Genomic DNA, 26979 nt, shown 5'->3' with positions numbered 1-26979 from the left:
TAAAATCAGTAATCAGTTTCATTATTAAACATTTAACAATGACCAATGCAAATAGAAAACAAAAGCAACAACGAAACATTATTTACTTAACATTAAAAAAATACAATACTTAGGAATAAACTAAACCAAGGAGGTAAAAGACTTGTACACTGAAAATTTTAATATATATATATATATTAAAATTAGTTAAAGAAGGTACAAATACATGGAAAGATATCCTGTGCTCATAAGTTGGAAGAATAAATATTAAAATATTTATACCATCCAAAGCAATCCGTGTAATCAGTGCAATCCCTTCTTAAAATCACAATGACATATTTTGCAGAAATAGTAAAAATATTCTCAAAGGACCTTGTATAACTAAACAATAAAGCAAGAAGAACAAAGTTGAAGATGTCACACTCCCTTATTTAAAAATACACTATAAAGCAAAAGTAATTAAAATGATGTGATACTGGTATATAAAACCAGATTTATAGACCAATGAAAAAAAATAGAGAGCTCACAAACCCTTCCATGCATGACCAATTTATTTTCAATAAGGGTGAGAGGACTATACATTGCAGAAAATATAGTCTCTTCAACAAATGGTTCCAGATATTCACATGGAAAATAATGACATTGGAGCTTTACCTACCCCAATACAAAAATCAACTCAAATTGGATTGATGACTTAAGTGTAACAATGAATATATTAAACTCCAAGAAAACATGGGGAAAACTTCACGTGGTTAGTCTTGGCAATAATTTCTCAGACATGACACCAAAGTAACAAAATTAAAATAGACAAAAAGAATTACACCAAATTGAGATACTTCTGCACATCTAAATAAGCAATAAACAGAATAAAATTACCCACCTACAGCATGGGAAAAAATAATTGCAAACCATATATTCATTAGAGTTAATATCCAGATTATATAAGGAACTCCCACAATTCAACAAAACAAATAAACTGATTTGAAAATGGGTAAAGAACTCGATTAAGGTTTCTCCAAATATGATATTAAAATGGCCAACAAGCACAAATAAAAATGCTCAACAGCACGAATCATTGGGGGGATGCATATCAAAATTCCAAGAAGGTATCATATTATACCCACCAACATGGACACTATAAAAAATAGGAAATAGTAAGTGTTGGTGTAGATGCAGAAAGATTAGGACCCATATGGTCTCTTGGTGGGAATGTAAAGAGGTACAGAGAATGTAGTCTGAAGAGCTCTCAGAAAATTAAGAATAGAACTGTCATATGACCCAGCATTCTCATTGCTGGGTACTCAAAGCACAATGCCCAAAAGATAATTGCATACCTATATTCATCACAGTATTATTCACAATAGCCAAGAGGTTGAAGCAACCCAAATGTCCATCAACAAATAGTAGATAAAGAAAATGTAGTATACACATACAACAGAATACTATGCAGCCTTAAATAATGAAGGAAATCCTACCAGATGATACAACATGGACGAACCAGGAGGATATTATTCTAAGGGAAGCAAGCCAGTCACAAAAACAAACCACTCTATGATTCCATTCATATGCTAAAACTTTTAGTATCAATTTTAGAAGATTTGCCTATTTTTAGTTTCTACTATATCTAGTAAATTTAGATTCCTGGGACCCAAACTAGAATTTATGTTAGACACCCTTGCAAATAATTTCGAAAATTCATTTTGTACAGGCACCACCCTTGCTTGCGTACTCATAACACTTGGTTTCCTCTGTGCTTTCCCAAGAAAAAAATATATTCATTTTAGTCATATTTTATACTTTTACTTGAAAGTTTGAACACTTAATATGCCTATTCTGAAATCTATTAAAATGCTGGCTTGGAGGACAGGTCAACATGACATTATATTTCAGGGCACCCATTAATTTTTTAAATGTAATATAAAATGTTAAGTGAACATATTTGTTCCCTCTGGGGAAAGAATATGATGCCTTCATTAGATTCTTAAACAGATTTGTGACACACAGGGGGAAAGTACAAGCCACTAATACATAAAACTTTTTTTCAGAATAAATAATTTTCTTTTATCTAAACCATCCTATTGATAGACAATCAATTGCAATCAGGATTGGATGTTTACAGTACTACTAATGACATAAACTGATAGTTCTGGTTGATATTTTGTGTAACTTTCAGTCAAACTTACATGTCCTCTACATTGATTCAAATTCATCCAGATATAATGTTACTGTGACATTCAGCCTCTTTATTCCACTCATTTTAATACTTTGCTTTTCTCAAATCGCAATATTCGCATACTCCTTTGTAAAAATATGCACATTAACAAAGAACTGAAAGGAATTAAGGAAGGTTGCAAAGACAACTGAAAGTCCATTTGAGGAAGAGAAAGAAAAGAGTTGAAAAAAGAATTGCTTGAACAGGCTCTACGTTCTCTAGGGAGAGGAGAGAAAGGAGATGTCAGATCTGGGTCTTTCTCTGCACTGCGGCTCTTGCTTTTATAGTGATGTGCAGAGTATTTACCCCTAAAATAGGAAGTTTGTGCGATGACGCTGACAGCACTAAACACACAAGTGGCTTTTCAACCTACAGTGAGTGTTCAAATAAAAAGCAGATGGCCACTTCTTGGAAACTAAGCATATTCCTCCGGAGATGGAGTAGTGTGTTACAAACATTTTAACATTGCACTGGAGCAGATAATTAGGATAATTACAACTCTTCAAAGACACAGGCACTAGGTCTAAGCCAACTTCCTTTACTTCAAATTGTACAAATTATGAAATTCTGAGAGGATTTTGGCAAAGTAATTATTTTATAAGATGCAATAATATTGACAATAGTGGCATGTGAGCTTGAGTAGATTGTCTACTTCCATATTATGTTCAAATATCAATTATATGATTAAGAAAGTAACATCAGGTGGCTTCTCCTTCACATGAAAACTGATAAAGAAAAGCTGTCACACTAGTTTATAGACACAAAAATAAATAAGTGCACAAGCATACACACATATACCAAATAAGCAGAAATACTGAGTGATTTAATGTGATGTGATTTTCAGAATATTTCAGCCTTTCATTATCGATGTCCAGCCCAACTGGGCTTTCAAATGACACTAGTACCAGCTACCATCTGAAAGCAATGGCATGTGAGATGCCAAGCACGAACTGCCCAGCTGCCAAACCAACCCATCAAATTGTAAAAGAAAATAAAACTGTGTGGCACTGAACCCCTAGGCTGTGGAGTGATTTATCATAGAGCAATAGAAAATAGAGAGGCCCCTCATGGCAAAATTGCTTGAACATGCTCTAAGTTTGCTTTGTACTCACCACAAGATGACTCCGTTGAGACGGAAGGGACAGATGAGGACTGGCTGGGCATCTCAATCTCTCTTTCTATGTTTTATCTTCACATGGGCTATTTGAGCTCCCTTACGACATGGTGGCTTCAGGGCAGTTAGACTCCTTACATGGTGACTCAGCGATTCTAAGGGCACAAAATTTAAACAAATATATAATCTCACAGCTTGGAACTGACACAGAATTACTTTAACAGCCAATCTGTTAATTAAGATAGAGTAGTAGAACCAGTTCAGATTCACTATTGGGTGTGACTAAGCAAGGAAAATGTAAGTGGGCATAATTTATTTGATGGCATTATTTGGAATCTAGCCACCATAGTACAAAAAACAAAAAAAACACAAAATAGTAGACATAAAGGTTGAGACCATTACCAAGTAATAATTTGCTTTTTAAGTCACTATTTTTACATAACTATACAAACAGTCATTAATGTTTGAAGGTAACATAGTTTGCTAAAAGACACAGATAGTATTTATGGTACGATAACCAGAGGACTTGACTCAGTTTCATTTTTAAATGTTTATGTATTCTTGGCAGGCAACATGTATTGCTTGCTATAACTGCAAATTCCTTGAGTACAGTGTGTTTATTTGATCTACTATAGATCTTTATACTTGCTCATTGGGTTGTCATAGCAGCACAATTTTGAGAACATAATATGCCTATTACCAATTTAAATGATATTAGCATAAATCCCTGCATTGTATCATAACTATGTCTTTATGGCAATACCTAGATTGGGATATAATCACTAACCTTCTGAGTAGATACACTGGATTTATTATATAGTTATCTTTTCAGACCCTTGTAAGAAACTTGTAAATAACATATAACAGCATTTTCATCTTCATCACCATTAACCATAAACCAAAACACAATCTATTTGTTTCCTATTGCTGCTATAAAAAATTACCACACACTTAGTAACTTAACACATATTTATTCTCATATAATTCTGTTGGTCAGAATTCTGAAATTAGTCTTACAGGGTTACAATCAAGGTGTCAACCATACTGATTACTTATGAACTTCCCAGGGAAAAGGTCATTTTTTGCCACCTCCAAATTTAGAGGATGCTGACCTTCCTTGGTTTGTGACCATATTACTCCAAACTTTCCTTCCATTCTCACATAATGTTCTCCTCACTCTGACCTTCTGCCTTCTCTTATTTAAGGACCTTTGTGATTACACCAGACCCACGCAGATAATACTGAGTAATTTACCCATCTCATAATACTTGATGGCATTGCAGAAACCTTATTACTATGTAAGGTAATATATTCACAGATTCCAGAGATTAGGTATGTGGACATCTTCAGGCAACCATTTTTTGGCCTAACATATACTATTTCAAAAACTACTAATTTTACTAATATTATCTCAAAATACATAATTCATGGTGTCTCAATCAGATATGCTACCAGTCACTAAGTCAATTACATGTAAGAAATTAACATCTCCAAGGAAAGACCCTGAGGTATATTAGCCAATTCCCTAATCATTATTTATTCTCATTAAGCCAATGTTATCAGAGTCAGTTATTGATAACCCTTGTATTTTTGAGTACTACTTCATTTCCCTCAAATCTCTTTTGATTGCTTGACATTTTTTAAATGAAACAAAATCCTCTCATTACTCAAATAGAGCTAAACAGTCTGTGTGTATTTCTTGTATATATATATATATATATATATATATATATATATATATATATATATGATAATGTAAGTATAAATAATAAATGAAAAACTATATGTAAATATGAGACTTCTATACATTTTTGTTTAAAGGGAAGAAGAGAAGAGTTTTAAGTAATAGAGACAGAGGAAAAACTCAATACCTTTCCTTACAAATAGGAAGCCAGAAAACATAAGACAAACTACAGACTTCTCAAAAATTTTCCTCAGTGTATTTCATGGATAAGTCTGTTAACATTCTGTTGAGTAGGGTAAACGAAGGCCTGGACTCACGGCAGATTCTTTACCCTGCAGCAGCAAACTGCAGGATGACTATGCTTCATGTTTACAGGATTTTTAATTTTGGTTGCTTTTTATTAACTATCCTGACTTTATTTCATATTATTTATCCAAAGAAACCTAAGACATTAATTTGAAAAGACACATGCACCCCTATGTTAATTACAGCATTATTTACAATAGCCAAGTCATGGAAGCAACCTAAGTGTTCACGGATAGACAAATAGAAAAGAAGTGATGGTATTTATATACAATGAAATATCAGTCATAAAAAAGAATAAAATCTTGCCATTTGCAATAACATGGATAGACCTAGAAGATATTATGCTAAGTGAATAAAGTCAGAGAAAATAAAAATACCATATGATTTCACTTACATGTGGAAACTAAAAAACAAATTAAACAAATAAACAAGCAGAAACGTATGCATAGGTACATAGAACATTTTGGTGGTTGCCAGATGGGAGAGGGTTGGGAGGATTGGTGATAAAGGGGAAGGGATTAGCATATACAAGCTGGCAGTTATATGAAAAAAGTCTTGGGATGTAAAGTACAGCATAGGGAATGTAATCAATCATATTTTAATAATTATGTATGGTGTCAGATGGGTACTAGATTTATCTGCATGGTCACTTCCTAAGTTATGTAAATATCTAATCACTATGTTGTACACCTAAGACTAATATAATATTGTATGTCAACTGTAATTAAAAAATAAAATTATATTTTAAAAAATGACTGTGGTAGGCCCCAGATACTTTTACTGTGGAGATCTCACCCTACCTCATAACCAATATATTAGAGGCTATCCACATCCCACATTGAATATAAATGATATGTAACTATGTGAGAGCAAACTGACTTATGGTTGATGAGTTGACACAGTTATATTTTCTAGACATTTAATAAAACATTTACTAATTTAAAAAAATTTCCTTCCTCTATTCCTATAGGTCAGGCACTATGCTAAATATAGAGGAAGGAAAGAGTGAAAACAACAATAATCTGACCCAATCAAAATTAAATTTTAATGGAAGAGCAGATACATAAACATTTTTAAAATTCAATATTACAAGTGCTCTATGAGTGGTACGTATAGCATTCTCCAAAAGCACAGTAAACCTAGGAAATTATTTCCTTGGGGATTTCTTGGCAGAGGATCTTCCTGAATGAATTCTTGAAATATGTGGTGCATCTGTAAATACTACCTTTTGATTTGAGGAGAGGCAGAGATCAGTGGGGAAATGTCTTTGGAAAGCTGCACTTGATCAAACTTTTGGCAAACTTTTCAGATTGGTACATGGTGCATGAAATAGTGAAGCAAAATACATCATTTAGATGAATAAACGAAACAATTTAATTAAGGATGCATGAAACATAATAGTGGGGAGAAATATAGATTAAAATCGAAATCAGCCTGAAAATAGAAGTAATCTTAAGTAATGCTGGCCACTAGATCAATGTTAAAATATATATAAATTTATGTCATAATAAAGAGAACTTAGTGTAATCTCTTATCCCTTCTAGTAACTAGAAAATTATGAATGTGTGTGTATAATTGTTGTTTACTATTGTTGAGAAAACACTCAAAATTTTCCTCCTTACAAATTCATATCATGTGCTGTGTTGTTTTTTTTGTTTTTTGTTTTTAATGTAGAGTGAAGCTCTCACCATTTTTCTATCTTCATCCAAAGAAATCAAACTTGCTAGGGACTCATAACCACAGGGAGTCACTGGTAAAGATGAAAGAGGGAGACATCAATGTTCCTTTAAGAGTCATTGTCACAGGGATTTGGACTTGTTTTATGAAAAGACGTGGTTAGCTTAAATTTCCTTTAATGTGTCTTTTAACACGTTAAGTGCCCAGCCTGTTTTGTCTTCCGGACGAAAAGTATAGTGTCAGTCACCGGTGACTGACTGGGCGCTTAACATGTTAACTGTGAGATACTAATAAGATATTTTTCCCTAAGGGAAGACCTTAGATCTTTTCCTTTACTTCTTTTTTAAAAAATTAAATTTCCTTTTATTTGTTTCAGGTTTTTTTTTATTCTGAATATAGTAAGCATAAAAATGTAAAGTATATCACAATGGTTTTTTTTGTTTTTGTTTCATACATCATGAATTGGAAGTCTCTTGTAATGAGAATTTCTGTATTTATTCAGAATAGGGCCTTATAAGTGGTTTGCAGATAGCAGTGATTCTGGAAATGACAAATACAAAGAAAAACTTGTTTCAAAGGAAAGGAGACTATTTAGATCGGGTCAATTATAATCAAAGTGAAGATACTTCTTATGTCTGGGGCTAAAAAAGTAAAAAAAAAAATCATTATTTGTTGAATAAAAGATGCAGCTTTTGATACTATACAATCATAGTAAAATTGTTCCAGAGATGTGTTGGAGAAGTAATGAATTTTGAAACAAGGTAATCACAGCAAAGGGATTTTCTGGTCCTTGACATGAAGTAATTTTATGAATAGCCTTACCAACTTTGATAAAATTATAAGGGTTAAGCAGAAGTGAAGAATATTATGTAAGTAGAGGATCTTAAATATCCTCCATAGATGACTATAACAGAGTTATGATGATTAGAATTCCATAACTTTACCCCTCAAACCATGGACACATAGCTTTTTAATTGTATATTAACAGAGTATATAAATTTTACTGTTACTGGTAATTAAATTTATATTTTGAACATTAATTTGGGTAATAAAGCTAATACACCTAATTGACCTTTAAAAACAAATATTGATAAATGTATGTGTTGGTAAAAAATGTATGTGTTGGTAAAAAATGTCTGTCCTCATATAAATCTTCACTGTGTAAAATACAACTTAACTCTCTCCCAGATATTTCTTTTTCAGATAGTGTTTTAAGGAAGGCTTCACTTTCAATTCTTTTAAACATTATTTGTTTTAATTTTATATTTTTAAAATATGTAATTTTCAGTGGTCAAAGATTTTCTATTCTTTTTCATGGTAAATGAAGCTATTACTATGATTTAATTTGTACATATTGTTTGGTTCAAACTATGAAACATTGTCCATATCAGATTTTGTCTGCTAAACTGGGGATAAATCCTCCACTTTGTTGATATGTTTTTGTTTTTGTGATACTAAATCATTTCACAATAAACTGTCAAGAAAGAAGACTTTTGGGATAGCTTTTACCTCTGTACTACATATGTTGCTTTATCATCTTGTCAGCTTCAGATATTTTATGCCAGGTTATTCAATAATGGAAGAAAAGTGTTAAGCATTTTACAGGTTAGAGCAATGATCTATTCATACTTGATAATTTCTGTTTCAGTGCAAATCAATAACAGCTTTAGCTCCAAGTTAGGATCTGTAGATCGGTACCATATGAGACGTCTCAGTGTGGAAGAAAATTTTGAATTGTGCTAATAACTGTTTTAAAGTTAACTATAATACATCAGGTTTTCTTAACAGCACTATTGACTTTTGAACTGCATAATTCTTTGTTGTGGGGGGCTCCCCTATGCATTGTAGGATGTTCAGCACCATCCCTAGCCTCTACTCCCTGGATGCCAGTAGCCCCCCTGTCCTTTATATTCAGAGTCAAAAATCTTCAAGGCTTTGCCAAGCATCCTCCTGGGGGGTGGGCGGGGGAGTGGAGTGGATTGTCCCTTGGTGAGAAGTACTGTTATACAGAAAGAGATTCTAATGCTGTTATTTAATAAAATTTAACTTTTTCCTTTTATTTTTTTCATCACCATTTATCACCATTTATCCTCTCTATGCCCTCTTCCACTTCCTCCCCCAACTATTCGTAAAAATATATGTACCTCTAAATTTGTTGCAGCATTATCCACAATAACCCAAACATGGAGACAATCTAAATGTGCTTCAATGGGTGACTAAAGAAGATACGCTACAAAATAAATGGAATACTGCTCAACCATGAGAGAAGATGAAGTACTGCCATTTGTGACAACATGCCAGTTCTTGAGAGTACTATGCTAATTTAAATGTTAGAACCAGAACAGACAGATTTTACTCAGAGGTGGGATATAAAACAAAAATAAATAAGTAAACAAACAAAACATACATACAAACAAAAAAAACACCCTAACTCATAGATACAGACAGCAGAATGGTGGTTACCTGAGGGTAGAGTTTGGGGGAGAAAGAAAAGGGCAAAGGGGGTCAAATACACAGTGATGGGAGGAGAGTAAACTTTGGGTGGTGGCACACAATAGAGCACACAGATGTCATGCTACAAAGCTGTACATCTGAAATTTATATCATGTTATTAACCAATGTTCCTGCAATAGATTTAAGAAATTAAAGAGGCTTGCCCTAGCCAGTTTGCTCAGTGGGTAGAGTGTCATCCTGTGGACTGAAGGGTCTCAGGTTCAAGTCTGGTCAAGGGCATGCATTTTGTTTGCAGGCTCAATCCCCAGCCCCAGTTGGGATGCCTACAGGAGGCAACCAATCGATGTGTCTGTCACATCAATGTTTCTATCTCTGTCTCTCCCCCTCCCTTCCACTCTCTCTAAAAATCAATGGAAAAATATCCTCAGGTATCCTCGGGTGAGGATTAACAAAAATAAATAAAAATTAAAGAGGCCTAAGACTCCTGGTTGGAAATAAGGGAAGAGACCTCTCTCCCCTTTTTTAGAGCATTTACATTAGAATATTTATAATTATATATTTATAATATATATATATTATTTTTTTTAAGCTAGACAGGACTTCTGTCAGCTTTAAGACCCAGAAATGTCTTTCTCAAGAACCTGGGAGCCATCTCTTTGAAATGTAAACACTGAGGAAGACAGCAGCCTTATCTTTCAGATTCAGGTGGGAGCCCTAACTTGCTCCAAGTTGTGAAACTATCTCCTATCATAATTTATGAGAGGTTTATTTTTTCTCTGGATTAAGGCAATTAGCTAACATATTGGTCACTACAATTACCATTGGGTTCTAGGATGAACTGTATATGGCAAATGGTACTGCCAATCCTCTTATTTAGGATTAATCATCATTTATCTTGAGAACCTGTATGTAATAGCTATATCAAAGGATAAGATTTTCTGCCATCTCTTAGGGGACCAGCCTGTTCTGCACATCACATTCTGGGTTAATATTTATCCAATAATAAGAGTGTTTTCTTTCATTACTACATTTGTGGAGAGTATCTGGGTTGGAAGAAGATTCAGCTTTAAATTATATTCCCCCCCAAAATCAACAAAGTGAGCTAATAAAACATGGCTTAGAAGACACACACACACACACACACACACACACACACACACACACACACACACACACATATATATATTTTTTTCTTGCCTTCCTTTCTTGATCTCTGAATACAGCAGGGTTTGGGGAGACCAGAATTGACTTATTGATTTGTATTAAAAATATTTTAGCTTTCGTTTCACCCATGTTTTAGTGCCTTTTCCCCAAAAACCAGAGACCAGGAAGAAAGAAGTTAGGCTTGCTTCTCGCATGACCTCTGTATAAGTTGCCGAGGCCAGTTGATTCCAGTTTGGTGTTGGAGTGAACGCTGTGGTAGAGAAACATATTGAAAGAATCTTTAATTTTACAAATAGGGCTTCGATTCTTACTGCGTCTGTAGGTGAAAATAAGATGTATTGGGAAGAGCAAACACTGGCAGATATGCCCTGGAGAGTGACTCTCCTCACTGAGTCCTCTGCCACCTCTGCATCTCTGCTAAATAAGGCCCGAAATAAAGTTATAAAAATAGTGCAATTGGGTCCGGAAACAGTAAGTTAAAAACTGGAGCTTTGCTGATGTCAAGGGCCTTTAGGCAAAATACCTTAAGAAGTTTTCTTTCTCTCCTCTCTTTCTCCTCTCCTCCTCTTTTCTCTCCCTCTTTTCTTCCCTCCGTCCTTTTCTATGAGGCATTATCTTTGTGGTTATTGAAAAGCCAACCATAAATTAAAGGTTTATTAACTTGCAGCATGTGACAACTGAACATCAAGGTAGTTTCCTTGAGACTATTTCCTGAGGCGACATAACAAAGAATGACTAAATTGATTTCAGTCAAGGCAAAGAACGCTTACTCATGCAATTCTGATAAAAGCCTCCCTGAGAGAGGTGCAGCTGCCTGGGCTTCTACTGTATTTTTGTCTTTGTGTTTTTTTCTTCTTCCCTGTTTCTCTCTGTGTTCAGTCTCTGCTGATACACTGGTTTAACTAATGATTTCCAGCAACTTTTCAAAAGTATTTTAACACATTTAGACGATTTACACAACTTTTATACCATCTTTAAAAACCACAATAAATACAATGCCAAGTTCTATTCCTAAATTTCTTAGCAATAGTGTACTGTTTCTATTTATCCCTGTTAGTCTCTCAGCCATTTTCACTTTCATCATGTTGCTATTTAAAAAGTAGATATTGCCTGGCCAGTATGGCTCAGTGGTTTAGCGTGGCTCATGAGCCAAGAGTTCATGGTTTGATTCCCCATCAGAGTACATGCCTGGCTTGTGGGCTCACTCCCCAGTAGGGTGCTTGCAGAAGGCAGCCAATCAATGATTCTCTCTCATCACTGATGTGTCTCTCTCTCCCTTCCTCTCTGAAATAAAAGAAAATAGATAATAATAATAATAATAATAATAATAATGGCTGTCTGATCATGTCTTGTCACTATTTATCATTATTTATCACTAGAGGCCCGGTGCACGGAAATTCGTGCACTCAGGGTGGTCCCTCAGCCCGGCCAGTCCAGGAGCCTCAGCCACAGTCTGGTCTCCCTCTTAAAGGTTGCTGACAATACAAGGCCTCCTTTCAAAACAATATGATTTAGGATAGTGATAAAAGATCACTGCAACATTTACCTAGCATTACCTACTCCCCATTATATTTTTCCAATCATCACCATCTCTCATTTGTGATCCTTGGACATTAAAATAACTTCTGCACCATCTATTGAAGAGCTTTCCTTTTCTCCACTATGTGTTTTTGGCTCCTTTGTCAAACATGATTTGCCCATATACATGTGGTTTATTTCTGGGCTCTCAACTCAGTTCCATTGGTCAGTGTGTCTGTTTCTCTGCCAATCCCATGCTGCTGTGATAGTTGGAATATCCTAAGACTGCCACTCCCGTGAGCAACAGGAGGGGGTGAGGACCTCCCAATTCCACCAGGAACAGTGTTATTCCTCTGGCTTTGTTCTTTTTCCTCAGGATTGCTTTGGCTATTTGGAGGTCTTTCGTGGTTCCATAGAAATTTGATGATTTTTTTTCTATTTGTTTAAATGACATTGGGATTTTGAAGGGGATTGCATTAAATCTGTGTATTGGTTTGGGTAATATGGCCCTTTTAACTGTGTTGATTCTTCCAATCTATGAACACGAAAGATCTTTCCATTTCATTGTGTCTTGTTCTATCTCTTTTAACCCTTTGCGGTCCAATGTTATTTTTGGAATTCAAACAGTCTGGTCCAAATTAATTGACAGGATTGAATGTTGAACTTTTTAATGTTCTTATTGCTCGACTTTGGACCTACTCCTAGCGCCTGGTCTGTCGACTCAGCCTCGAGGTTGGACCAAAAAGGGTTAATAATGCTTTGTAGTTTTCAGTATATAGGTCCTATACATCCTTTGTTAAGTTTATTCCTAGGTATTTTATTCTTTTGGCTGCAAATGGAAAAGGAATTGTTTTAATTATTTCCTTTCCTGAAGTTTCCTTTTTAGTATATAGGAAATCAGTGTGTGTGTTTTTTTGTACATTGATTTTGTAACCTGCAACTTTACTATATTTATTGTTTACTATATTTACTATGTTTATTGTTTCTAAAGGTTTTTTGGTTGAGTCTTTAGGGTTTTCTATGTACAGAATCATGTAATCTGAAAAAAGTGACATTTTTACTTCTTCCTTCCCAATTTGGACGGCATTTATTTGTCCTCTTGCCTGATTGCTCTGGCTAGGACTTCCAGAACTATCTTATATAGTAAAATCCTAATACGCAAATCAACCGAACGGCAGAATAACCGGTGGCTATGATGCACACTGACCACCAGGGAGCAGACGCTCAATGCAGGAGCTGCCCCATAGAGGGAGCGCCACTCAGCCAGAAGCCGGGCTCATGGCTGGTGAGCACAGTGGCAGCGAGCTGAGCGGTAAGGAGCAGCGAGCAGGTGAGCGGTAAGAAGCGAGGGGTCCCGGACTGCAAGAGGGATATCTGACTGCAAGAGGGATATCTGACTGCCCCTGACTGAGCTGAGGAACGCCCCCCCACAACCACCCAGTGCACGACTTTCATGCACTGGGCCTCTAGTATTGAATAATAGTGGTGAGAGTGTGCATCCTTGTTTTGTTCCTGATTTTTGAGGAAAAGCTTTCAGTTTTTTACCATTAAGTATAATATTGGCAGAGGGTTTGTCATATATGGTCTTTATTATGTTGAAGTACTTTCCTTCTATACCCATTTTATTGAGTGTTTTAATCTTTAATGGATATTGTATCTTATCAAATGCTTTTACTGTAACTATTGATACATAATTTTTTACTTTGGGTGGTAGGCACAAAATGCAATATACAGATCATATATCATAGATATGTACACTTGAAACTTATATGACCCTGTTAACCAGTGTCACCCCAATAAATTTAATTTAAAAAAAGTCTGAATATAATGCCACTTTATCCATTTTAGATTTATAACATGAAAGCAGCATTTCTTTCTGTAAAGTGTTTTATAATAGATAAAATATTTAGTCTTTAGGATCTGTTTTGTGAATATTTACCTTTATTAACTCAAAGTATTTTTATTACAATGACTGAATTTTGAAGTCCAATGGACTCTTTTGATAGAATTTTTTAGTGGAAAGTATTATTATTACTAAGCACAGAAATGAGTAATAAATCTGAATTTGATATTTCTTCTTGTCTAAAGTGAGTTATTGGTTTTGCAACCTAACCTTCAACTGTCATCCAGATTATTTTTGGTCACCTGCAGGTAAAACTGTCTATCACAGAGCCTTTGTGAAGTCACTTATTTTGCATTTAGCATCTTAAAATAATGGCAGAGTTCGCTTTGAGATGACTTAACTTGTGAGCAAATGTGTGAATGGAAGTAGAGATGGCGGGATTTCAATTTCCATCCATAATAGAAGCAACAAGCTGAAAAGACAAGCCAGGATACATATGATGTCCACACACTCCTGAAAGCTAGTCCATTGCTCTGCATTTCTATAGCAGTAATTTTTAGGGTTACATTTTTTTCCCTGTCCAATCTCAGAGCCTCTCATGAGTTGAAAGTCCTGAGATGATAGTAAAAATAGCAATGTTTTATTCAAAACTCAGCAGTAAGCCTTATTTCTCTTTCTGAATCAACACTTAAGATGCAGGTATAACAGTAGAATGAGTTTGAGTGTCTGAAAGGAACTTGAACTTGCTTTAGAATTTAACGGAATGAAAGCAGAAGAGTAATTTCCATACCCACTGTGCAAAATAAGAGTAAAGGAAAAGAAATACCTAAGTGGTGGGTTCCATTTTACCTTTTTGGCACAAATCAATGATTTTTTTTCTAAGATTATCACAACTCTTTTTTTTTTCATAAGCCTCACATGTTAGTAAAGTTTAAAATAAACCTACATTGCTCTTGATTGTTTAAATCTCCTCAGTTGATTGAATAAATTTAAATCTGACTCCACATGTGTCTGTGTATATATTTGTAGCAAAACAGAAACAAAAAATGATGCCTTTTATTAGTGTTCATTTGCTAATTTAATTTTATAGGCCTCAACTTGTTAAGAACAATAACACATAACTAAGAGTACAATGGCTAGATGATACCAATATAGGGCATTTCTGTGTTTAAAATACATTGAAAGCCCTATCATATAAGTGCTAAAACGTTCACACTGAAAGTAATTATTAATGCAGTAACTACTTTTATTTCAGCTGCTAATATGACTATGACAAGTTCTTTAAAATCGAAATATTTTATTACCTGTAATTTTGTTGGTTGTAGCATTGCAATATTAATAATAGCTGGCTTGCTGAATAGGACTACTAAGGTATTTATTTTAAAAAATGGCCTCTGCCCTACTTATTGACATCATATAACTAACTGTTCAACTTTCAAGATGTCAAGATTATAAAAGAAGTATTACAAAGTTAGAGAATCATACAGCTGAAAAGTTGAAACATTATCATTTTTAGTTGCCAGCCTTCTTACCCCCCACAAATCTGATTTTTCAAAAATGTAAAGTATATTTCAATCTCCTCTCTGAATTTCTCAATTAAAGGAACATAGGTCAGATGTTAGTTGCTGCATTACCCCAAAACTTACTGGTTTACAACAATGATTTATTATTTACGACAGTTCTATGGATTGGGTGGATGGTTCTTCTAATGGTTTTGCTTGGGCTCATTCATTGGACAGGGAGGTCCAAATGTCTTTACTCTTTTGTCCAGTAGTCCACGTGACTGCCAGTTAAGGCTCCATAGTTCTACTCTAATGTGGCAAAATTCCAATAGATTAGATTAAGTTTCTTTACATGACAGTCTCAGGGTAGCATTCCAAAGGAGCAAGAGTAGTAACTTCAGGATATCTGAGGGCCCATGGTCTAGAAAACTCACAACATTTCTCCCTCAATATTCTGTTGGTCAACACAGGTCACAAGACCAGGTTTCAAGGTATAGAAAAACAGACTCCACCTCTGAATGGGATCTATGAGAAACTGTGCCTATGTTTTCAATCTATTATTCTACATGAGTCTTCTTTACATTAACTGGTTTCCTATTCCTTTTTTTATTTCCAGATTTATTGAGACATAGCTGGCATTGTATAAGATATAGAATGTGTTGATTTGAAGCACTTGTATACTGCAAAATATTTACCATCGTAGCTTTAGCTAACACCTTCATCATGTCACATATTCCTATTTTTCTTCATGATGAGAACATCTAGAATCTAGTCTCCTAGCAACTTTCAAGTATGTAATACAGTATTATTTACTACAATTCCTATGCTATATATTAGATCCCTAAACTTATTTGGCTAGATATCCAAAATAAATGCAAACAAGATCTCAAAAGGAAATCTTTACTCTCATGTTCACTGCAGCATTACTCACAATAGTTAAGATATGGAAACAACCTAAGTGTTTATCAATAGATAAATCAATAAAAAGACACACACACACACACGCACACACACACACACACACACACACACACACACACACACGGAATAGTATTCAGATATGAGAAAGAAATCTTTCCTGTTTCTCAGAAGCAAATATTTGAGTCATTTAGAGTTTGTCACTTGTACAAAAGGGAAATATATGCAAAAACATGAAGATTTTTGTTTCTCCCTATATCTGGGAATAAGAGCAGTCGACCACTCTTTCTCCCTACTCTCATATTATTGCAGGTATTAAGGCCCCTTTAATATATAGAGACTTATTCACTATAAATTTCTGAGCCAAGTCAATTTAACACAAGCAGAGTATGAATAATCCAATCACACATGAGACATCTGAGTATTATGTTTCTAGCATATATCCAGTATGTAGCAACCAATATTGCTCTGAGTACATTTATTCCACACTGTTTCATAGTTCTTTGATAAGAATTTTACCATAAACACAATCCTTTGACTTTGGTATTGAGGAACAGCCTAACTCAATCCATTTACTGTCCTTATCGGCTATTTTTCATAACTAAACAACATAATATTTTACCATTTGGTATTGATTCCACTGCCTATAGGAAAGTTTCCAACCCTGCAGATTCCAGAAGAAATCTGATCTACAACTGTGTTATGTTTCATCAAAACTATGTTTAAAAATAACTGCATACTAATAAGGAAAATATGGAAACTGAAATTTAAAAGTATGACACTGTTTATAATCATTTCTGGTAAAATACTAAATTACAAACCTAACAGAAATAAACAGGATCTGTAAGCTGAATATTATAAATACTAATGAAAGAAATCAACAAAGACCTAATAGATAGATATATCATGTCTGTGGATTTGAAGACTCAGTATAGGAAAAATTTTCCCCAAATTGAATTATAGGCTGTGTACAATTTCTATCAAAATCCCAGAGAGGTTTTGCAGACAGACAGGCTAATTCTAAATCTTATATGGAAAAGCACAAGTTCTAAAATAATTAAAAGCTCTTGAAAAAAATAAAGTGGGAGAAATCACCATACCCAATATCAAGACCAACTACATAGCTACAGTAATCAAGGCAGTGAGCTATTGGTAGAAGGTTAGTCACATATCAGTGGAAAAGAGTAGAGAATACAGAGATAGAATCACACAAATACACCCAGCTGACTTTTGACAAAGTTACACAAGCAATTCAATGACGGAATGATGGCTTTTCCAGAAAATGGAGATGGAACAATTAGATAACAGTAGACAAAAAATTAACCCTAAACTAAAAAGTTCACAATTTCCTAATTATTTCCTAATTAAAATAGGATTTTTTAATCTAACCTCAATACTACCTTTAAACACAAATGCTATGCTGCATGAGGAAAAAGAACAATATTAAGAAGAAAAATATTTTGTTTTACATCTACAAGTTGAATTACTCATATTAAATAACGAATCAAACACACACTTATAAATGTCCTGTTTGTGCTCCTTAAGGAAAGTGATACACGTTGCATAATGTGAGCTGGACAATCTTCAATAGGCACAGTGAAACATGGGTGGGCATCTAAGGTTAGGAACTAAGGAACCATAGAAAGATGCAATGTGAAGCCAGCAGGGGTGTGAGAGGCTGCCAGTGAACTTCTGCGATTTGATCCTGCACAGTATGGAACTTATATTGTTGTTGTTCTTGTTTTTTGTGGGAGGGTTTTTGTATTAGACAAAGGTTAAAAATCTCATTTAGCAAGTACCAAAAACTTCTAGAGGGAAAAAATATTTTTTCTGTAATTAAAATAATATATTCTCCAGTAAGCCACCGGTGCCTTCTGCAAGTGCCTGCAAAGTAATATTTTCTTGCCTGTGACTTCTTACATTCTGTGAATTTATTACTTAGCATTAAATTTATAACTTGCTTTCATTATTGATTTGTATGCAATTCAAAAAGGATTGATATTAACCTTCAGAAGCCTTAAGAATTAAAGTTCTAGAATATTATATATTTTAAACTATGTGTTTATTGAGGCAGGGAGAGGGAGAGTTAGAGGCATCAATGAGAGAGAATCATTGATTGGTTGCCTCCTGCACACCCCCTCCTGGGGATAGAACCTGAAACTAAGGCAGGTCCCCTGATCGAGAATCTAAACGTGATCACATGGTTCATGAGTCGATGCTCAACCACTGAGCCACACTGGCTGGGAAAGTTCTAGAATATTAACTTCACACAAGTTCATATAGCATCTAGTATCTGCACAACACTATGCCTGGTGCAAACGTTTTTTATATAATATTTAATTTTCTTGACTAGATTACTTCTAATAAGACAGAGACCAATTTTTGAGAGCTTAAAGGACAGCCCAGGATTACAAAACTAAAATTGTTTACCTAATATAATTACCTTTAAAATTTTTCTGTGGGAGGCTTTGTGACCATAGACACAGTTACCATGTAATATATTGTCTAAACGGAGACACTTCATCCCAGAGACAAATTCTGAACCAGATGGGATGCCGCAGCAACAGATGTAAATTAGGACTATTTTGTGCAAACTGGAATGTATATTTACTCCATTGAAGATACTGGCAAACATAAAAACCTAGACAAATAGGTAAGAGTTTTTTAAAAATCTTTAGCAAGACTGCTAAATTTTTGATGTAGTAACTGCATATGGTGCAGTTTAAAATAAGGGGATATCATATAAATTGCATTGTTGTCTATGCCAATGCACAATTATGTATCAACTTGCTCAAATGAAAAAGATTTTCCGTGCTAAGTCTGTAGGAAAGTGATTACTCGGACTTCCCCTTCAATTGGGATACTACTCTTTTTATCTCCACACACAAGCTTATAACTCACTGATATAACACTGGTGGCGATGAGGTGGGAAGAGGAAATTCTACATGGGAATAAGTAGCAATGAATTTTATTCTGAGACATAAAGATCCCTCTTGTGGACAACAATTTTGAGTTACACATTGTGAGGTTTTTATTTCTACACAAAACACCCAGTCAAGCAATACTACAAACACTGTGAGTACCCAGACTTTGTTCCTTCCTTGTAAGCAGAGAACCAGAGTGGGAGCAAAAGCTAGTCCCACTGGCTAGTATCTTAGATAAATATCTCCCACAAAAGATGAATCTGATACAGCCAGGCAAAATCTCTAGTTTTGGTCTAGTTTTTGGTCTAGTTTAAGGTGACTGAAAAACCTAACAGTACATTAGCTTCCTTTTTTTTAAAATTTATCTTTGTTGTTGAAAGTATTACAGATGTCCCCCTTTGTTTACCCATTGATCCCCCCAGCCCCCAAAGGTTTTCACCACACTATTGTCCTTCTTGACAAACCTCATTCCTAGACTGATCCCCCCACATCAAGCATTGTGTGACCAAAGATAATAAAAGAAACCTCTGCAAGGGAAATAGTAGTCTCTCGAAGAAGATATCAAGAAAATACATGTTAAGTTGTTATGTTGTTTTCTCAGGACTTAAAAATAGCCTTTTTTGAGACAGAGCATATTGACTATATTTTCTCCAGTTCTGTATTCTCGATGCTCTAGTGTTTAAGGCCAGGATACTGCAGAGAATGCCCTTCCCAGCTAATTCCTAGAGATATCAAAGGAGTCTACTTAGAGCACACCTCTGATATATACACCAACCACCAGCCCACACCCAGAACCATGTCTTTTATCGAATTCCCATAGAAGAAGTCATATCCCCCTTGCCCTAAATCACTCCAGGGCCAGGTGCTGGATAACTAGGGACCATCACTATAACCCAGATTCCACTGGAATTATTCAAACGATCCGATCCTCAACTTACTGAGTGAACTTACCCTGTGTCACTCATTTCTTTCCTCAAAAATCCAGTAAGTTCTCTGGGCGAGCTCTAGCCTTGTGCACCTCTGACTCCTGACCAACTCAGGTCCTTCCCCCTGTAGCCTTGCCTGGGATGGCCCACCTCCTGTCTCTAGAGCTCTGTGAACAAAAACTACTTTCTCCATGACAATTATTGCTGTGTCCGTGTGTCTTACCGTACCTGGTTAACACAAACCCCAGGTATTTTAACACATCGGGACATAAAGGAATTTAAGTAAGTTTAAAAACACTAACTTTAAATAAATGGAGAAAATGGCTGCAAAGAAAAAGACAGAATTAAAATATGCATTGAAATGTATGCCAAACAAAAGTAATACTACAGAAATGGAGTTTGAAGCTTTCCTTTTGAAAGTAGAATGTTTAGCATCATATCACCCTTTAACGAAGACCAGATATACTCTCATTCCTTGTATCAACTTCCCATGGTTTCACCTCTCTAATCTCTTCCATAAAATACTGACCTCATAAGACTTTTATGAAAGTAAATATAGTTATATGAATAGATCACTTAGCCAAATGCTTGGCATATGGCACATGCTCAATAAATTGTAGCTCTGTTATTAAGGAAATGTAAAAGGTATGACAAAAACAGAAAATCTACTTATGAATAATAACTGGATTTCTGTAGAAGAATTAAGAAAAAAAACATTCAAAAGTATACCAGAATAGTGTTCTAAGATTTAAAATATATCTGAAAATTTAAAAGAACTCTATTATTTCAGGAAAATTTATTGAAAAGAGACACATTCCTACAATTAGATTTGTGAATTTTTATATCAAGATACAAAAAGTTTTCAGTAATTCCATCAGAATAAAATTATATAGCTTTAATTTAGAATAAATTATAATTACATTAGGTAAAACTTCCTAACACCAAATGCCAGAACACAATAAAGAATTGCTTTTTAGACTTTAAGAAACCAAGTAATAAAAGTGTTGTGACCCCTCCCCAAAGACATATAACTGAACTTTCTTTTGGTAAAAGTATAGGAAGTTATTATTATATATAGTATATTAACTCAGAAAATATATTGCTTAGCTATGTCCTTAAAACCTGATATAGAGTCAATGCTCTTGAAAATAAGAAAAGAATCAAAGCTATGGACATATCAGAAAACCTAGAAATATGTAATTAGGTGGAATGGGATAGAAGAAATGACAGTTACAGAATGGTCCTGAGATAGGTAGCTAGCTTTCCTAATTACTAGACCCACAGGGACATGAAAACTTGTATTTAATTCTGTACTTGGATATCAAAAGTCCAATCTGTCATGTGGTGCCAAACAGAATTAATCTTCTGTCAAACTACAGCGTGAAGTCTGGGGAGGGCTGGAGGGGGAGCGGGGAGGTAAGAGATCAACCAAAGGACTTGCATGCATGCATATAAGCATAATGAATTGACACAAGACACGGGGGGGGGCGGGGGTGGGCGTTTCAGGGCATGTGCCAGGGGATAGGGGAGGCCAGGGGAAGGTCAATGGAGAAAGAAAGGAGACATATGTACTACTATTTGTAATACTTTAAACAATAAAATAATTTTTTTTTAAAAAAAGACTGTAAATAAGTGAAGGATTCAAGTGTAAGAAATGTCAGGAATAACTGTTTCCTTAGCAACCTGGAGAAATGTATTTTGCATAAAAGGGCAGCTGCAATTTAAACCTACCCAAATATATCAGAAAAGAGTATATAGGTGGAGTGTTTTCAAATGCTCTAATTCTATAACATTTAAAAAAATCATATTTTATATAAAATATGATTTCCATGTCAAATCTAATTTTCATGTGTACACTTCATTTTACTTTAATATTTTAATGAACTTTTTATTTTGAGATAAGTGTCATTTCCAATACAGTTGTTAAGAACTAATACAGAAAGATTCCTTTACCTAGTTTTGTTGAATGATAACATCTTGCAAAATGATAGTGCATTGCACACTAGGATATTGACATTGCTACAGTCAAGACACGGAACAATTTCATCTCCTCAAGGATCCCTCCTGTTGTCCTTTTATAGCCACACACACCTCCCTCCCAAGACCACCTTCCCTCTTAGTGTCCCAGTCAACCTCTACTGTGTTCTCTATTTCTATATTTTCAAGAATGTTCTACAATAATATATGACCTTTGGGATTTTCATTATTGACTCATAGTTCTCTAGAGATTCATCCAAATTGTTATGTACCAATAGTTTGTGGTCATTGCTGAGTAGGATTCCATGACATGGATATACTGTAGTTTGATTTACCATTCACTTGCTGAAGGACATTTGCACTGCTTCCAGTTTGGGCCTATTATGAACAAAGCTTCTAAGAACATTTGTGTACAGTTATTTGTACACAAGTTTGCATTTCTCTGGGATAAATGGCCAAGAGTGCAACTGCTGGGTCCCATGGGAGTTGCACATTCAATGTGTTTTCCAGAGCTGCTGTTGTCATCTCACTTTACACCCCACCAGCACTGAGGGAGTGATCAGGTCTGTCTACATTCGGGACTGCATTCGGGGTTGTTGCTATTTTTTATTTTAGTAATTATGATAGACTCGAGGCCCGATGCATGAAATTTGTGCAAGAGTAGGCCTTCCTTCCCCTGCTGCCAGCACTGGCTTCCCTCTGGCACCTGGGACCCAGGCTTTCCTTGCAGCCCCAGCTTCATCCGGAAGGATGTCTGGTCTAATTAGCATATTACACTTTTATTATTATAGATGTGCATGAACTTACTGTGGTTTTCAGTTTGATTTTCTTTAATGAAATTGAATATTTTAATGTGTTTATTTACTATCTGTATATTCCTTTTACAGAAATGTTAACCTTTGCCCATTCTCTAATGAATTGTGTTTGCTATCAATTTTTGAGAGTTCTTTATATATTCTAGGTACAAGTCCTTTACTGGCTATATGGTTTATAAAAATTCTCTCTCCAATTCTAGCTTATTAATATGATTCAGTTAATAAATAAGAATTCATATAGAGTTTGTTAATTCGTTTTTCATTTTTGAACACATCTATGTATGAATTACAATATTCCATTATTCTTATGCAACTAGATAATTTTCAGTATTTTACTCATACATAAGAAGTCTTTTTCCTATGTTTCTTGTACATATATGTTAGAAATTCTGGATAATATAATTTTTACACCTTCAACTATCTGTGTTGATATTTCCGAATTGCTCTTCTTATTGCTAAGGCTAATTCAGGTTCCTCAGTAGTATACAAGGGGTCCTATTTTCTGTGCAAGCTCACAAAACTGGAGACATAAATTATGTTCAAGGACAAGATTTACTATCCTATAATACAAATTTTTCTCAAAGTTAATCTATAAATCAAATGCAAGTCCAGTCAGAATCCTAAGATTTATTTTTGGAAATTGATGTATAGTTCCTAAAATCCAGTTGGCAGAGAAAAATAATCCAGTTGGTTCAAGAACAGAAAAATTTCAAATATAATTGTTACGGATGAGAGATTTTCTACCATCATCCAAATGCACTATCCAGCTAAAATAAATACATCAGTGCCACATATTGTGAGAGGTATTTTAACATTTATCTCCCCAGAGCCAATGGAGCTAGGCAGCTTCAGAGTCTGTTTCTCTTCTCCATCAGTGCTGTCCTTAGAGTAAGAGAGCCCTGCCCTTGGCTTTGGGTCTAGAGGACACTGTATGGATTTCTCGGTCTCTGTCTTCCCAAGAGAATGTGCCAACCTAGATACCATGCTCTTCCCCGATTAGAACCTCCCTCTGGGTACATGGGAATACAGAATTCCCTTCCCAAACTGCCCCTTCTGGAGCTGGGGTGGACTTTTCCGAGGTTCCATTTCCAAGAGAGCAGAACACAGCATGACAATGCATAACTCTGGAATATAGTGATGGCCATCACGTGGCTATCTGTAGTTAGAATACACAGAATTTTAATGTGTGTGTGGAATGCGCCAATTACCAAGTATACCCATTCCAATTATACATTCAAGAACCAAATACATGACAACCAGATAGAACCTTAGACCTAGTGAACTCAGTGAACTCACAATAATCCAGGCCTGGGACAAGATGCCATTTACTTATTGGATTGCCTGTTTTTTTCTTCTAATAAGATGGATACCATGGAACTTTGGGTCCTTCCATATCGTCAGTTTGGACCCTGTATCCATAAGTCCTCAGACATGTTTGAGTGTTCCTTTTATAATCTGTGCACATTTATGTGAATAAAGTTCTACAGGTCCCCAAGTAATATATGTACTTGACATATACGTTGTTGCAAGATTCTTTCTTCTCAAAACCTGACCACTCCTTCAGTTATTGGGTTACAGATCAGGGAACTGATTCAGTTCAACAAATTGGACAAACATGCATTCCTGATTTCTTTTGAATATATAGACTGAGCAAGAACTACGTTAGTTGCCCACCTAACTGGCATCTAGAGCAGTGGATCTCAACCTTCCTAATGCTGCGACCCTTTAATACAGTTCCTCATGTTGTGGTGACTCCCAACCATAAAATTATTTTCATTGCTACTTCATAACTATAATTTTGCTACTGTTGTGAATCGTAATGTAAATATCTGATATGCAGGATGTATTTTCATTATCACAAATTGAACATAATTAAAGCATAGTGATTAATCACAAAAACAATATGTAATTATATATGTGTTTTCCGATGGTCTTAGGTGACTCCTGTGAACCCTCAAAGGGGTCGCGACCCACAGGTTGGCGACCCACAGGTTGAGAACCACTGGTCTAGAGTCAGGTTCTATGCAGGCCAGCTACCAAATCAGCCCTGCCATTCATTACATTATTATGCCTCCTGCTTCTCATTACTGAGCACTACCACTTTCTCTCCATTATTTTAGCATTTTATTATCCCATTGCTATGGTGATTCAGTTCATTGAAGGTATCTTACTGTTAGCCAATAGCAACGGAGAGCCACTACCAAGATTCTATGTAACCTGATACCGCTCTCACCAGCATATTTCTTTCATTTTTTTATTCTTATTTTTGGGTGGGGGTTATATCTTATAGAGCTCTTCCATAGAAATAGTCACCTGGTAGTTTTCTGGACTTGAATAGTAAATCTACTCTAGCATGCCCCATTCTCTGGAATTTTTACTTCATTGAACAGCATTGTTTTTCCCAAGTTTCTAGTAGACATCCTTGTGGTATCTCTGCACTAACTCACAGCATATTGCCAGGATAGTAGATCCTGTATCCTGAGAGAATGCTGCTATCAATAAACTCCTCCTTCACACAACTTTGTGTTCCAAATACCTGATCGAGTATACTCAGTACAATTCTAGATGTACTCTTCTGGCTCCTTCTGGTATGTGTTGATTAGGGGCTACAATTTCTTCGGAGGTAATAATTATCCCTTGCCTTTCTTAGTAAGCCAAGCACGTTTTCACCTAGGTAATGTTGTTATTTAACTCTAAGTAACAGTAGTCAGAGGGAAGGTGAGGGCTATCTTGCATGATGACAGGAATTGCATCATCTTAAAGTCCTATAGAAGGAAGAACAAACCCTTCTGTAGGCTTAGAGGGTTTTTTTGGGAGGTGGGCATAGGGGAATTCAAGATTTTTAAGTGCAGCAACCCAGACATCTCCATCACATTCTGATGGTCCAGTTGTTTCCCAATCAGGGCCCTGATCTTGCTATAGCAGACCTGTTTAGAGGAAGAATTTAAAGCTCTCGGGCACTCTACTACTCTTGATAATTAGTTTTGGTCCTGGCCCTGAGCTTCCTCAGCTCTCCATCCACAGGAGATTGGTATCTCCTTATATACTGCCCCAAAGTCCCTCTGGATTTCACACACAGCTTTTAACTAATTAGCTTTACATTATCTCCATCTCAAGCATCAATTAACCCCAATAATTGCTATCCAATTTTAGTATCCTTATAATTAACATTTCCTCCATATTTCTCAAATGCCTGCTACCTTTTCCTCCCTAGTGCAGAGTCAAGCAAAGTTTCTCTGTAAAGGGTCAGATCGTAAAGAATTCAGGCTTTTCGGACAATACAGTTCTGTAACACCTACTGCAATTTGCTGTGGTAGGGTGAAAGCAGGCATAGATATTATGGCTGCTTAATTAAAGTTCATAGACGTACACACCCTCATACCCATGTGCGCACACATTTACACAGCTGGCGATGGACTGTAATTGTGTAAACCTGCACCTCATCAGCTTTTCTTCTGGTTCATCATACCAGTTTATGATGTGTGAAAGTTTTAGCATATTTCATGTCACAGCGTGCTAGGGCTCTCGGTCTGCACCACTCACAGCCATCGATGTATATTTTCAGCAGGTTGAAAAGTAATCCAGCTCCAGCCTCTCACTAGCACTAATTATTCAAGTCCTTCTCCTGATTCCAACTCAGACCCCAGGAAAGAGACTCTAGGTTGGAGGTTAGCCTGCAGGGAAGAAAGCAAGATCATGCAAAGGGAGAAAGTGGGCTGTCACACATTCTCAAAATGCTTAGTCAACCCCTTGGGGATGTTTAAAGTGAGACTTTTCAAAATGATTCTGAGTTGGAGCAAAGGGGCCAGGTATTTATATATTCATACAGACAGATCATTAAATGAAGGTTGTCCCTGGAAGTAGAGCATATCTTTTGGCAAGGTGGCTCTCTTCAGCTTAGGGAAATTCCCCGAGAAGGCTTTTAGCTGAGGGCTGTCAGTCAAAAGCAGTGTCTGTAACCGGAGG

This window comes from Myotis lucifugus, unplaced genomic scaffold, assembly GCF_000147115.1.
Source record: "Myotis lucifugus unplaced genomic scaffold, Myoluc2.0 scaffold_17, whole genome shotgun sequence".
NCBI lineage: Eukaryota > Metazoa > Chordata > Mammalia > Chiroptera > Vespertilionidae > Myotis > Myotis lucifugus.
This window is presented reverse-complemented; position numbering follows the sequence as displayed.